Raw genomic sequence first — 13,382 nt, 5'->3', positions numbered from 1 at the left:
TAATAGGTTTTAGTTATTACATAACACGTTATCAGCACGAAAGTGCTCGAATCATCATTGGTTTTAATCGTTGATTAAAGTCTCGGTTGACCCATGTCGTTGATGATGTTTCGTTGATAAAAGTTTTGGTGGCCCGAGGTGTTTCCAACGAAGATTGGATTTCGTAGACATGGCGATTGAAAAGTGACGGAGATACTATTTCCTTTAGTTATTTCAAGGTAAGTTTTTTTTTTCCACCATACATGTTTATCTACATAAGGTACTACTCTTATACCTGTATTGTTTTTTGTTGAATATGCCTTATCTTTTCAACTTGATTTTACCATTATAAGAATAATCGTTAACCAGAATGAGATTTTTGAAAGTTGGTTGAACAGGGGATGTTCAAATCCTACTCATAATTTTCATTTTCATTTTCAATGACCTTTTCTAGAATAAATGATTCATCACGGTATTGAAAAAAATAGGAAATATAAGTTTAATATATACATGGACACTTGTTACAGAAACCCGATGAGAAAATACTTGTTATTAATTTATTAAGTCTAATCTTATCTATTTGCTAGTTATATTGCAAGCTTATTCCTTGGTTTAGAAATTGATATATAGTTTGATAAATTCTTTTTATGCATGTTTAATAGATAAACCTTGAAAAGAAAAGTTGTATTATGATATCCATGATCTTGCATTTACTTGTTGATTATATATATATATATATATATATATATATATATATATATATATATATATATTTTAAAGTTATATATATCATTTAGTTTTAATTAATATAGCATAAATTCAATTAAAGTTCTAATATATAACTTATGAGTGTGGATTGAATATTATTAATTATAAAATTAATTCCGATTTCCTCATCATTAATTCATGTTGATGTATATTTACCTATTTTTTTAATTTATAAAATGAGTAAATAGTAATTAAATAGCCTTTTATTGTTGTTCTAATAAATTGTTTTTATTATATTTTATGGTTAGTAAATAGTAATTAAATAGCCTTTTATTGTTGTTCTAAATTTTATACAACAAATTACGTTTCAAAGAGACATTACAAATTCTAAATCATTATGTGCTTTTATTATTATGGTTATGAGTTTTGAGATCATTATGTGCTTTTATTTTTATTTTTAAAAACTTAAACGGTGACTGAAAGGAAAACGAAAGACGCATTACCACTGTTGCAACCAATTGCTGTCGCCCTGACACGTCGCAACCAATTGCCAACGTCTGAAGCTTCTCTGTGTCTGCACTACCCCCATACTGATCTTCAAACATAACATACCTCACATGTAAAATATTAAGCTTTTTTACACCTTTATTAAATTTTTTAAAGTGCTTGTTATTTTTTTCCTACATTAACTTACGGGAAACTTGTGTTGCATCCACTGATCGGGTATTTGATGTTGGGTCCTTGAGTTACAGTTCTAGTATTGTTTGTGTCTTCCATGCTTCCATACCCCTTTTCTGGAAAACAAATGCCCACACTTTCTGCTCATATCGGGTCAGATCTTTTGGCTCTAAGCCGATATCCCCTGCCTCAGGTTCTCCGTGGGGTTTTGCACGAAAACTGCGAACTGGTTTTGCTAGAATCGCTTCTACGGGGTGCGGTTCAACACACACCGCTTTTGAATCTGTACCCATTCCACCGACTAATTCTGCATCCTCCTGCGGAAGGCTCTTTATCATCTGACCTGACACCAGGTATCCAGTCTCTGAAACTTGGATTGCTCGACGACGGTCCAGCGGGGCTACCTGGCTGTTCATGTCCCGCAGAACCACATACGTCCTTGCATATCTCAACTATCGCTTCATGGAAGATTGATGGTTCAGGTTGTTTTAGTGTCGCAAGTATTAAAAAGATGCTGGGTTCGGCTAATCGCACAAGACCTGCTAGAGTTTTCGAGTGGATCAACTGGGTCTCGAAAAAGGTTAGTATCGTAGCATGGAGGGCTGAAATGGAACGCTTGCCGACGAAGGTAGCTTTATCAAACCAGAACATCCCGGTGAATAACCGGCTGTGTGTTATGTGTGGTAATTATGAGGAGACTTGTGAGCATTTGTTCACTTCATGCCATTATGCTCAGTCAATATGGCAATATATAGCGAGATGGTGTAATATCCCACCGATTGTCGCCTTCGACATTAAAGATCTTCTCATGGTACATGTGTTTAGCGCCGGCCCAAGAAAGAAATTAAAAGCTCTGTATGCGGTCATCTTGGTAACATTTTGGAGTATTTGGAAGTCAAGAAACGAGTTGGTGTTCACACAAAAAGGGTCGAGTATGGCAAAGACTCTAGATGAAGTGAAAGCAATGGCGTTTTTATGGGTGAAAAATCGGTCAAAAGTGGCGTCATTAACATGGGAAGATTGGTGTAGATTTAAGGTTGGTTGATAAAGAATTCATGTAGTCTGGTTTGTTTTTTATTTGTTTGTTGGTGGTGAATACTTTGTATGTTTGGTGGTAGCTCCTTGCTACATTGAATAAAATATTTTTGTCGGCCGTTCAAAAAAAAAAATTATGTGCTTTTATTATTATGGTTATGAGTTTTGATTGGTCCATTAATTAGTTTTTGTTATTAGTATTTATACAATTTATGATGACTACCAAAATACAATTTGTACTAAAAGGTGATGTCTAATAGTTATATTTGAAGATAATCATTAGTGCAATTCTGTTAATGAATTTACAATAATGCACATGTTTATATGATAATATGTTATAATATGACAACTACTTAGTTAATTTTGTTGTATATCATTGTTATTGCAATTGTATAAGCCTTTTAGTTGCTAGTTGATATTTAAATATGTGATTTGATTCTATGAAATATTTGTGTGGTAAAAGATATTATTTGCAAATTAACATGACACTAAAACTCTCAAGATGCATGTTATATTTTCTTGAGCAACAAGATTTATTAGTATAAGAAAGCTCATTTACGAGTAATAAAGATTCATATGTTATTATATGATCGAGAAAGTTGATAGTGACATTTGTTTATGTTTTAAACTATAGTGACAAATCTATCTACTATATTAAAAGAATACATCTTAGCCACATGGTTTATTTTTAGCCAATCATTTTGTTGATATGGACATCCTCTTAAGCCAGATAATTCTCTCTTGGGCGCCAAACATTTTCCTCTATTCTCCTTCTCATGTAAGTTTCTTCTGCCATCTCTCTCTTATTTCCCATTTTTATTTCATCCTTCTTGACATTCAAAAACCCTAATTGATAAGCGATCGATTACCAAAATATCCAATTATGAATTGAGATTGCAGATATGGGGAAGCGATCAGGTACCGCTAGAAGAAGAGACGACGAATCAGTACTAACTCGGGCTGTTGACTCGGTGTTTCGGTTCGTTCGATTCACTGAGTTTGAGATCCTTTACATTCTCTTCTTCGTCATCGCCTTCATCATCTTCAAAAATCTGGTTAGTCCTCTGTTTCAATTCTACTTTTGAACCTCAATTTTTATGTTAAATAGTTTTTAGGGTTTGTTTTCTCATTGAATTAATGAAAATTTGTAATCTTCTTTCTAATATACGTATTATATTATTGTATCTCCATTTCATCGTCTTCGCAATTTGAAAAGAAGTTGTACGACAAACGTTGTAATGGGTTCATGGTGTTTGTGGCTGCTGATAATTATTCTACTCTTGGTGTTCCTAAATCTGCCACCATTAAAGATATTAAAGCCGCTTATGGCAAATTTGGTCATCAGGTATTACTTCTTTTAGGGCTTTTGCTTTATTCATTTGAAGTTCTTTTTTTAGGGATTCATTAGAATAAGTTTTGATGTTTGGAAAAGTGATTGTGATTAGGATTTAGGATTAAGATTGTCCGAGTCGTTACATGTAGAATTGGCTGTGTGTGGAATTTCGGTGATATGTTTGAATTTATAAAAAAAATGTTAAATAACTTTGGAATTGAAAAGTTCATATGTTAACCTTAAAAGTCAAGTTGAATGTTGGGATTTATTGGTTTCCAATTTTTTAGGTGCTGAACATGAAAGGAGCCAAATAAGAATGTAGGCCTTTGATGTCCAACTTAGAAACTTTATGTAAGTACAATATTCTACTTTCAATTAAGTTTTTAAATTTCAATTGGGTTTAGTCTTAAAAAGTTTGGGTCAGGTTTCAGGTCGGACCCGTGAGCACGTTTAGTTACAAGGGTCAGGTTTGAAAACTTCACTGTGAAGTGATTGTAAGATAGTCGATGTGACTGAAACGACACCCAAAACACCAACGAAGCATAAGGTGTTTTACCCATCTTTTTTCTCCATTGTTGCGTATGTTCTTCCTTTTTACCGCCTTTGTTCGTTCAACAGATAATATGGGTTGACAATTTTGCTTTTGCCTCTGACATTTTGGCTCTTTTGTGGCTGGTGAAGGTTAGCTTTCTTAATTGTTGTTTATTGGAAATCGCCTAATGTTTATCTTTATGGTTATTGTTGCTCTTATTTTGGACTTTTTTCTAATTTTGTAACGATGGTTTTTGCGATTTTGGGTAAGCTCAGGGTAAACATAAATATAATTAAATAATTCATTTTGTTAACCTTTTGAAGTGTTCACACATATCAGATATACATGTTCCAAAAATTTTGCAAATATATGAACTCATAGAGCACTTTGAGATGAACTAATTATTTGACTTCTAAATTGTAGACTAGGGGTTTGTCAAACTGGTTTTGGTTACTTCAACATTGGGTATTTTTATGTATAAGAATCGGGTCGAGTGACTGATTGTAATAGGTTCGAATGAAACATGGATTATGTTCGAAGTGGTTTGGGTTGAAAGAGTCAGGTGGGTCAAGTAACAGGTCATAACTGGTTTGGGTCAAATTAGTTTCTGCCCGAAATGGATTTGGGTTGAATTTGAAGTGTGAGGTAGCTAATCATAATGGGTTTGAGTTGAAATGGTTTGTTTTAGAAAAAAATATATATAGCGAAACTGCAAGCATGATAGTCTCAAACTTATTTAGTTCAGTACTAGGCTATCACCCGGGAACATCCCGGGTTAGGAGAATTTAGTTTTCAATAATAAAAGGTACACAAACAACATATTGAAAGCCGTTAGTATCTTTTTTCGCTTCTGAAAATAATTTATTTGTTTCGTTTCATCAGTATCCTAAGTTTGTCTACATGTGTATTCATAGTTTTCGTGTAAAGCTATTACCTTTTAATTATTATTGAGATATGAGTTAAAAGTTGTTACGTAACCCATAGAAAATGTTATATTGTTTGTTTTTTAATTATGTTATATTACTCTTTTAGGGTTGAATTTTTATGATGTTCAACATCGCAAAAGGCGATCGTGTGTGGTTGATGATGGAAGTACTTAATATTTTAATAAATATGTTATATCTCTACTTGAGCTAAGACTCATCAAATTATTGACAAGAGGTAAAGAACAAATTATTAGGAATAGAGAATAAACGTAACCCCATAGATCTTTCTAAATGATTCAAGAAACATGACAGGGCGTACTTTGAACAAATCAATGAACAAAAACATTAGGATTCCTTCTCAATCAAGAAAAAAAGATGCACAATTTATACTTATTAAAGTAAAACAGCTTATATTCATCAATCAAACTCTATGCATATGCATCCACAAGTTTGCTCAAAAATCAATCCAATCCAAACCTCAAAATTTCAATTTTCAATTCGATTTGTATATCACCAGAATTGATATTTGCACCAAAAGTTACAATTCATTAAACACCCCATACGAAATCTCTAAGCATCTTTAATGGTATATGAATCAATCTTAGTGTTAGATGATATAAAACATCAAACAATTTCAAACTCAACCCGGAAACTTGGAAAAACAAGCCTTCTGAGCTGGATTGCTGATCCCACACTTCAAATCCACACTATCAGTGATCTATCGCGTCACTTTCTTAATCTATCGTGTCACTTTCTTACGTTGTTCACCTCCAACATGTGTTTTTAATAAAGATGATTTTAGATGTAGAGGTTCGTTAACGTAGAATATGTGTTAATGCACGATGCGTACGAGATTGAGTTACAAATGCGGCTTTTTATTCAGAACATGCCGGTTTTTTTATAACATGCATTTTTTTTATAAAACATGCGCTTTTTTCATTTTCAACATGTGTTTTTTTAACTTGCGGGTTTTTTTATCCTTTACAACATGCGGGATTTTATATATGGAGTTTTTAACGTGCGGACTTCAAAGCTCGTATGCTCGTACGATATGACATATTATACAATACACTTTCACTTTAGATGTATTATACATATTATTTCAAAATGGTGATGAATAATAAAGTCTTTTAATATATAACTTATATATTTCTTTTGTGTATAACTATTAGTTTCATTTCTCTCTCTCTCTCTATATGTATATAAATATTGTTTGATATTACTCAATATTATCATGTTATCATATAGGAATAAAGCACTCAGTACTTAGATTCATATTTATGGTTTTTGATTTCGATAATATTTCCTTTATACAACTCTATCCGCGGCGATAAATGTGTATTGGTAACAGTACCATGACGATCTAAACTAATCGATACTATTCCAACATTGGTGTCAGTATTAGTGTTGTTTTTATTGTTTTTGGATGATGTAAAGCACACGTTGGTTTGTATACCGAGCGAGTGTATGTATCGCACAAGTACTGTAACGAATTGAACCAATACCCATCGAATGCTCGCGGTCACATACCACCGCAACGCGCAGAGAAATTCCCTAGTTATAAATTAAAAATACAATGCGGTGACTTTTGAAATACTCGACCCATTATTATTTTATTAGTTTAAAAGACCAATGCATAAGCTAATGGGACGCCTATTTATTAAACATTATAAAGAAGCAACATCTTTATGCATATATGAGTTGTAATTTTGGCTTAGGGTGTTTTTCAAAATAATTGGAATTTTTCTTTTTTTAACCCTAAAGTTTTATTCTTTAACAATTTAAGTTTAGAGTTTTAATCTTTGGTAATTTAACCCCTTTGATTAATTTGATTTGTCACTTCTAATTCAAAAAGTTCCATCTTATACAATTTAACCCCTTTGATTAATTTGATTTTCCACTTCTAATTCAAAAGTTGTCATCTTTTGCGATTTAACCACTTTTATTTTTTTACTTATGTGTTGTAATCTTGGCTTTGGGAGTTTTTCAAAGAAAAAATGATTATGCAGATGGTTGCTGTAACCTTGTCTTTGGGGTTTTTTCAAAAAAAAAATGATTTTTTTTTACTTTTCACCCAAAATTATTTCATAAATTACTTTTAACCTAAAACTATCTATTTGTTTTTTACTTTAAACACAAAACTTTTTAATCTGTTCTCACAACCCTTTTTACTTTCAACTTTGTACCTTTATAGTTTTCATTTTCCGCAAAATTTTCGCTTTATGCTTCGTTCTAAATTTTGTGACTTAACACATCACAACATGCATCTTTGGTTTAGCGTTTTTAAGTTTCGTTCTAAATTTTGCGAGTTAATATAACGCAACGTGCGTGTGTAGGTGAACGTTTTTACATCATCTATTTTTTTTCTTGTTTGACAAGTTCAACATAACGTGCGCGTCCTAAATCGACTTAGTTATAGCTAAAGAATTCCCGCCGTAATGAGGCGGGTCGTAATTCTAGTTTTTATATATAATGCCCTATTTTTAACTTCTTTTAGGCTTTTGGAAACCAAGTTCCACTGTACCAGATATTTTGGTGATAAATTGTCGCATCATTTTTGTGAAACTGAATTGTTAGTTGACCTTGAAACTGTTCCAGACTATAATTTTGAAATTGTGATTTCATAGTGGTAATGATCATATATTAAGTAAGTTCACTTTGATTAAATTAGAATTTTCCAATACTTCACTCATATTTGGTGAAAACAATATATTAATTTAGCAAGTAACAACACACATATGATGTCACCAACTCATGAAAGATAAAACAATATTGCTTTAAAGGGAATAAGTTATTGAGATAGCTTAACACAAAACATCTTTCAACGGTTGTGCAATTACATAGGTATTTTTACCAATATTTACACAAAAAAACAAAAGTGGATTATGCAATTATATATTTATCATCCAAGATAAAAACATTTTTTTAATATAAACAAATGACTGATTTATGGTCATGAACGTAGTCAAGCTCGGCACTGAAGCTCAAGCTCGAGCTCATTTACTAAGTGAGCTACATTATAGCTTGGGTCGTTTTGAGCTTTATAAAACCCAAAGTGACCCGTTATCCGACCTGCCCGTAGCCCGTCCTGCTTGTTTTTTCGCATCTACCCATTATAGATAAAACAAATGTACATATAATATACCTGAGTGAACATGGTCCCGTGGTAGAGAATTCAACATCTAGTAACTACACGTTTATACCTTATCTAATATGAACGCAAAAGGACTGAAAATATTACATTGAACTTTTTTTCAAGCTTATGGAGATTAACATTGAAATTTCTTTCTAGCTTAATCAATGTCTTCTGTTCACATTGAAGATAGTACTTCAACCTCCATATCTTCAACATGGTCATCCTCCATCTCGTGCATCATTCTAAGAACATCCAAATAACCAAAAACCAGTATTGAGATCTACAATTAGAAATTTATGAAGTCATCTGCAATTAGAAATTCATGAAGCCATAACCAATAGAAGCATCTATGAAGTATTTATACAACTGATATGTGATAAAGTTATTATTTTGTGATTAACATGTAAGAACTTAAATTCCTGGAATATCCCTACAAAAAAGGATTGGAATAAGAACCGGTAGGCTCTAAGTATTCGAGGTTGTGATCGAAGATTGAAGAAAGTCACAGAATTGTTAATCGCAAACCGAAAGCATACACAATGGAATAAACCATTAATGTAACCCAACCAAAGAAATCAGACATACGAAATGCATATTCACCAAAAGATTGTCACAAAGAAAATGTGACAACCCTCACAAAACCAGGTATCCGTACGACTTAATTAACTATTAATTGTTGCCTAATTACTGTGCTTAACTGAGATTTCTGATAAACTGCTACTTGACTGTTGATACCTGTACATATCTGCATCATACTTTGATTTTCCGTCACTACATTATTTACTTACTGAACTCTAGTGACAAACATGATGCACAATAGCACAGTAGCATTTGAACGGATAACCTATTTGAACGTGCTGATATAGCCAGCATCAGGCAAACACTGCCTCTAAAGGCCTGAATGAGCCAGAAATATTTTACTACACCCATAGTGTGTGTAGGGATACAAGGGTTGTATAGCTACGTCTCTAGGAATAAGATACAGAGATTGGATGTGCCTAAAACGTACTCTAAGCACAAAACACAGCATTTTTATCAACACACTAGCTTCTAGCTAATTAAATAAGTGCCAAAACATGGGGAAATATTCCTGACACTTTGCAGAATAAATTGTGTCGCTAAAAATATTATTTACGACGCTTAAAGGATTACTTAAGCACTTTAACGGATTACTATCCGACCGAACAACCGGACTATACCCGGAACATAAAAATATTGCCAAAAATATTACTAGCCTTTTTCTGAGCCAGTTAGGGTCCCTGATTACCCTAACACCCGCTTTATAACGCGTCACGCAACTAACGGGGTTAATCTCTAAAAGTAACCTACTTAATGTAACCAAGCACTAACTGAACAATCGAGATCCGACCGGATACCCCCTCCCCCTAATGGGATCGGCCACCTTGATGTGACAAGGAAGTACAAGCTTTTGATTTATTTATTTGATTTCGTGGATATCTAGACGACACAAGAACCGTTGGACGATGATCAAGTTTTTGTCTATAAAATGCACACTAAACACATTAGACTTGTCACCACTTCACCAACACCCAACTCACTCTCTCTTGCTCTCCCTCTCTTCTTGGCCGTAACCCCCCACCCACATCCATCCATTTCGGTTTTCGTCTTGCAAGTTCCAAGCTTATACAAGTGTCGAGGATCGCGTATAAGGAAGCTTGAAGCAAGCGGAAGTTGAAGGACCTCGTTCATTTGCTTTTATCCACGCCATTTTCGACTAGATTCTTCCCTAGCCCCGAGCTAGAGGTATAACATTTAAAACTCACTCTCGAGCGTATCTAAAGTGGTTAATATGATTTTTAACGGTTAAAAGTTGGAATCATGCGCTTTGAATCTTTAAAGGCTACTAAAACTCGAATATTGTTGGTTAAAAGCTTATAACGCGTGTAAAAGTCGTAGTATTCGAATATGTTGATTATTGAGGCCCGATCTACGTTGTGGTGGCTCTTATCATCGTTTAACCCGACTTTGTTAAGATCACGAATCTTGACATAAGCTTGTTTTTGTTGGTACAAGGGTTAAAAGGTGAAACTCCACCACACGAGAAACATGAACTTGTGTAAAAGTGTTTTGACTTGTAAAATAGTATTTAAAACGAGCCGATCTACGTATGTACAAGTGGTATATTCGTAGGACCAAGTGTCGAGAAAATCATGTTTTATAAAAGTTGGATGACAAGTTAACAAATATGATTTTTACAAACTACAATAGTATAAACACTTGTGAAACGAAAGATCCGACAAAATAACAATTTTTATAAAAGTTGTCGGGAAGTTGTAAAGAATGGTTTGTTCCAAAAACGGGGTTTTTACAAGACTAAACTATTTTATGCATAGATCCACTAAATATAAGGTGATCTACATTAAGATTTTCGGAAAAAACTACAAGTTCATGTAATAATGTGATTTTACATACTAGTCTACAAGTTTAATGTATTGAAACTGGTTTGAAGTATCAGAAATTGATTGGTTAATTTAAAGAAATTGTTGAAGTGATTTTGTAAAAGAAAATGATACGCTTGAAAGCGTGGCCACCTCCAGTTACAGGGGAAACTCTGGCGAAATTTTTCTAAAAATCTAACACTTAGAATTATTTACAAGTGTTAAACTATTTTGAGATGTTTTCAAAATACGTTTCGCCATGACTTTATTTACAAATATTCGGAGGTGGGATTTTCACAAAAACTAAACGTGATAAATATTTATTCGATAAATATATTTTTCACCACACTGTTTATGATTATTTTGTGAAAATATATAAATATTATTTTTAGAGTAAAAATAATATTTATAAACTTTGTCGAACCCAAAATAATACCAACGCCTACACGACAAACATATAAGTTACAACGGTAATTACTATTACCACTAAATCGCCAAAACGTAACTTACGCCTTATCCGGAAATATTCATAAATGCGGATATTGTCAACGTATTATTTTGGAAAATATTATACGAAGAGAAAATATATTATTTTTGAGAAAAATAATTATATTTTGGAATGAGAAATAAAATATATTAAGTGAGACTTAATATTATAAACACACATGTATTAATTCCCCCATCCTTGGGAAGGAAATTAACTACAAAATATATACAAGGAACGGTTGTCTAACTGTTTCCCGAAAATTAAACTATAAAGCTAAAGCACGGCCATCCGTCTAATAGAATTAGCACATGTAGGTCGTTGCACAGCTTTCGGACATTTGGAGTGCTTGATTTAGCTACGCACTGATTGTGAGTTCATGTCCCCCTTTTCTCTTAACTGTTTTCAGTTTTCTAAACTGCGGGGGTGAAATACGTGTTACAATGATTATGAATATGTTTATACATGGTATGGTTAGCGTAAGGAGGTTTGTTACTTAGATCATGTGAGTGGGTAGGCGGAAACTTGAGGCCATCAATCCTCATAGTAGGACCGAGGGACAGGAGCGGTAGATCTATCTGGGTGTAGCGAGCCCAGCCCCAGGTCCAGCTGAACGGACCTCGGGGTGACTTAGTGCCCGACGCATAAATCCGCTAGGTTTGAGTCATCCCTACTTGCACTTCACACATATCAATGGCCTTGCAAACCATTGGTGATCTCTTTTTCCTTATTTGCTACATACCAGGTTTTTGATAAAGATAAAGGTTTGTTTACGCACTTTCGCATGAACTCGCTCAACATTATTGTTGATTTTTCAACTTACATGTATTTCAGGAAACTAACGATCTGGCGCGGTATGGCTTGTTTTCCGCTGCATTAGGCCCGAGGTCATCCAGGGTTCGAGACTTGTGACTCTTTCCTGGACAAGTCACAGTCCCTGAACCATGTTTACTTTAAGTTTGCATTTGTAATGTTTAGACAAAGTTATGGTTGTTGGGTGTTAACCCGTTAAGACAATGTTTTAATTATTATTATCAATGGATGATCTTGCATATTTTTAATTCATATAGCTTGTTATGATTAAGCTATGGTATTAAGAAGTCACACCAAATTAACCACGCTTCCGCAAAGCCAGGGTGTGACAGCTTGGTATCAGAGCTCTGATCATAGCGAACTAGGATTCCTTCTCGAGTCTAGACTATGATCACTAGGGCTCTCACGAAAACATTTTTACTGCATACCACTTAAGTCCAGATCCAAAACGTTTTTATAAACAAATGTTGAGCATATTTTATTTATTATTTTTAGGCTCAGTCTGGGAGGCTGAGGCTCGGTCTGGGAGACTGAGGCTCGGTCTGGGAGGCCGAGGCTCGATCTAGTGGATCGAGGTAGTTGTCTAGTGGGACTAAGAGTCAGTCTGGGAGGCTGGGAAAGTTTGCTAGTGGGACTAGGGAGTCAGTCTGGGAGGCTGGGAAAGTTTGCTAGTGGGACTAGGGAGTCAGTCTGGGAGGCTGGGAAGTTGGCTAGTGGGACTAGGAAGGACAGTCTGGGAGGCTGGGAGGCTAGTGGGACTAGGAGGATTATGTGATTATTACTTGGTAACTTGTGTGATTACCTGATTTACTGATTTTTGTGTATGATTGTGTTATGTTACAGACCCATGGACTCACCAGCCACGGGTGATTCAGATACCACCGGACCTTTACCCTTAGTATCAGACGACATTGTGTCTTCAGAGCACGAGGTGCATACCTCCGACTTCACCAGCATCGATGATGATGACTTCCAGCCCTTCGCTCTACCCGAGGGTGCTTATGAGCCTATCGATGACCCACCTGCTGAGTATCTTCCCTTGGTAGCGATTCCAGCTCCCATACCCCTTGCTTCGTATCCAGCATACGACTTGCTACCCGACGCCGAGGCTGACGGCGACATTGATCTCTTTGAGGACGAGCCTTACGAGGATGAGATCCCTGATGCAGCCCCTCTTCCCGCTGGCGATCTTTTGATGATTGCTGGTGCTCCAGTTGAGGACTCGCCCGCCCATTCGCCAGTCCCGGACTCCTTTGAGTCTGTGGCATCTGCACCGTCTCACGAGGTGAGTACGCAGCATTTTGTACATGACTCGGACCCTGATCAGGCATCTTCTGCCGCACCCATCCCGAGTTTTGT

General features: G+C 34.9%; 1 protein-coding gene across 7 annotated transcripts in view; it reads right to left on the bottom strand.

Annotated features, from left to right (window-relative positions):
* Positions 1-8,138: 8,138 nt before the first annotated feature.
* LOC118482026 (histone deacetylase 5-like) overlaps positions 8,139-13,382 on the bottom strand; it is a 31,719-nt gene continuing 26,475 nt past the window's right edge. For 2 of the 7 annotated variants that reach the window (XR_004866900.1, XM_035977450.1), the window contains exon 4: positions 8,140-8,569. The gene's annotated coding sequence lies outside the window, so the exon portion shown is untranslated. Of the gene's footprint in view, positions 8,608-13,382 lie in introns of all 7 variants that reach the window. The other 5 variants (XR_004866899.1, XR_004866895.1, XR_004866896.1 and 2 more) reach the window with 4 other exon arrangements.

The sequence above is a fragment of the Helianthus annuus genome, chromosome 9, assembly GCF_002127325.2.
Source record: "Helianthus annuus cultivar XRQ/B chromosome 9, HanXRQr2.0-SUNRISE, whole genome shotgun sequence".
Taxonomy (NCBI): Eukaryota; Viridiplantae; Streptophyta; class Magnoliopsida; order Asterales; family Asteraceae; genus Helianthus; species Helianthus annuus.
Note: the sequence above shows the minus strand (reverse complement) of the source record. Positions and strands in the feature narration are given on the sequence as shown.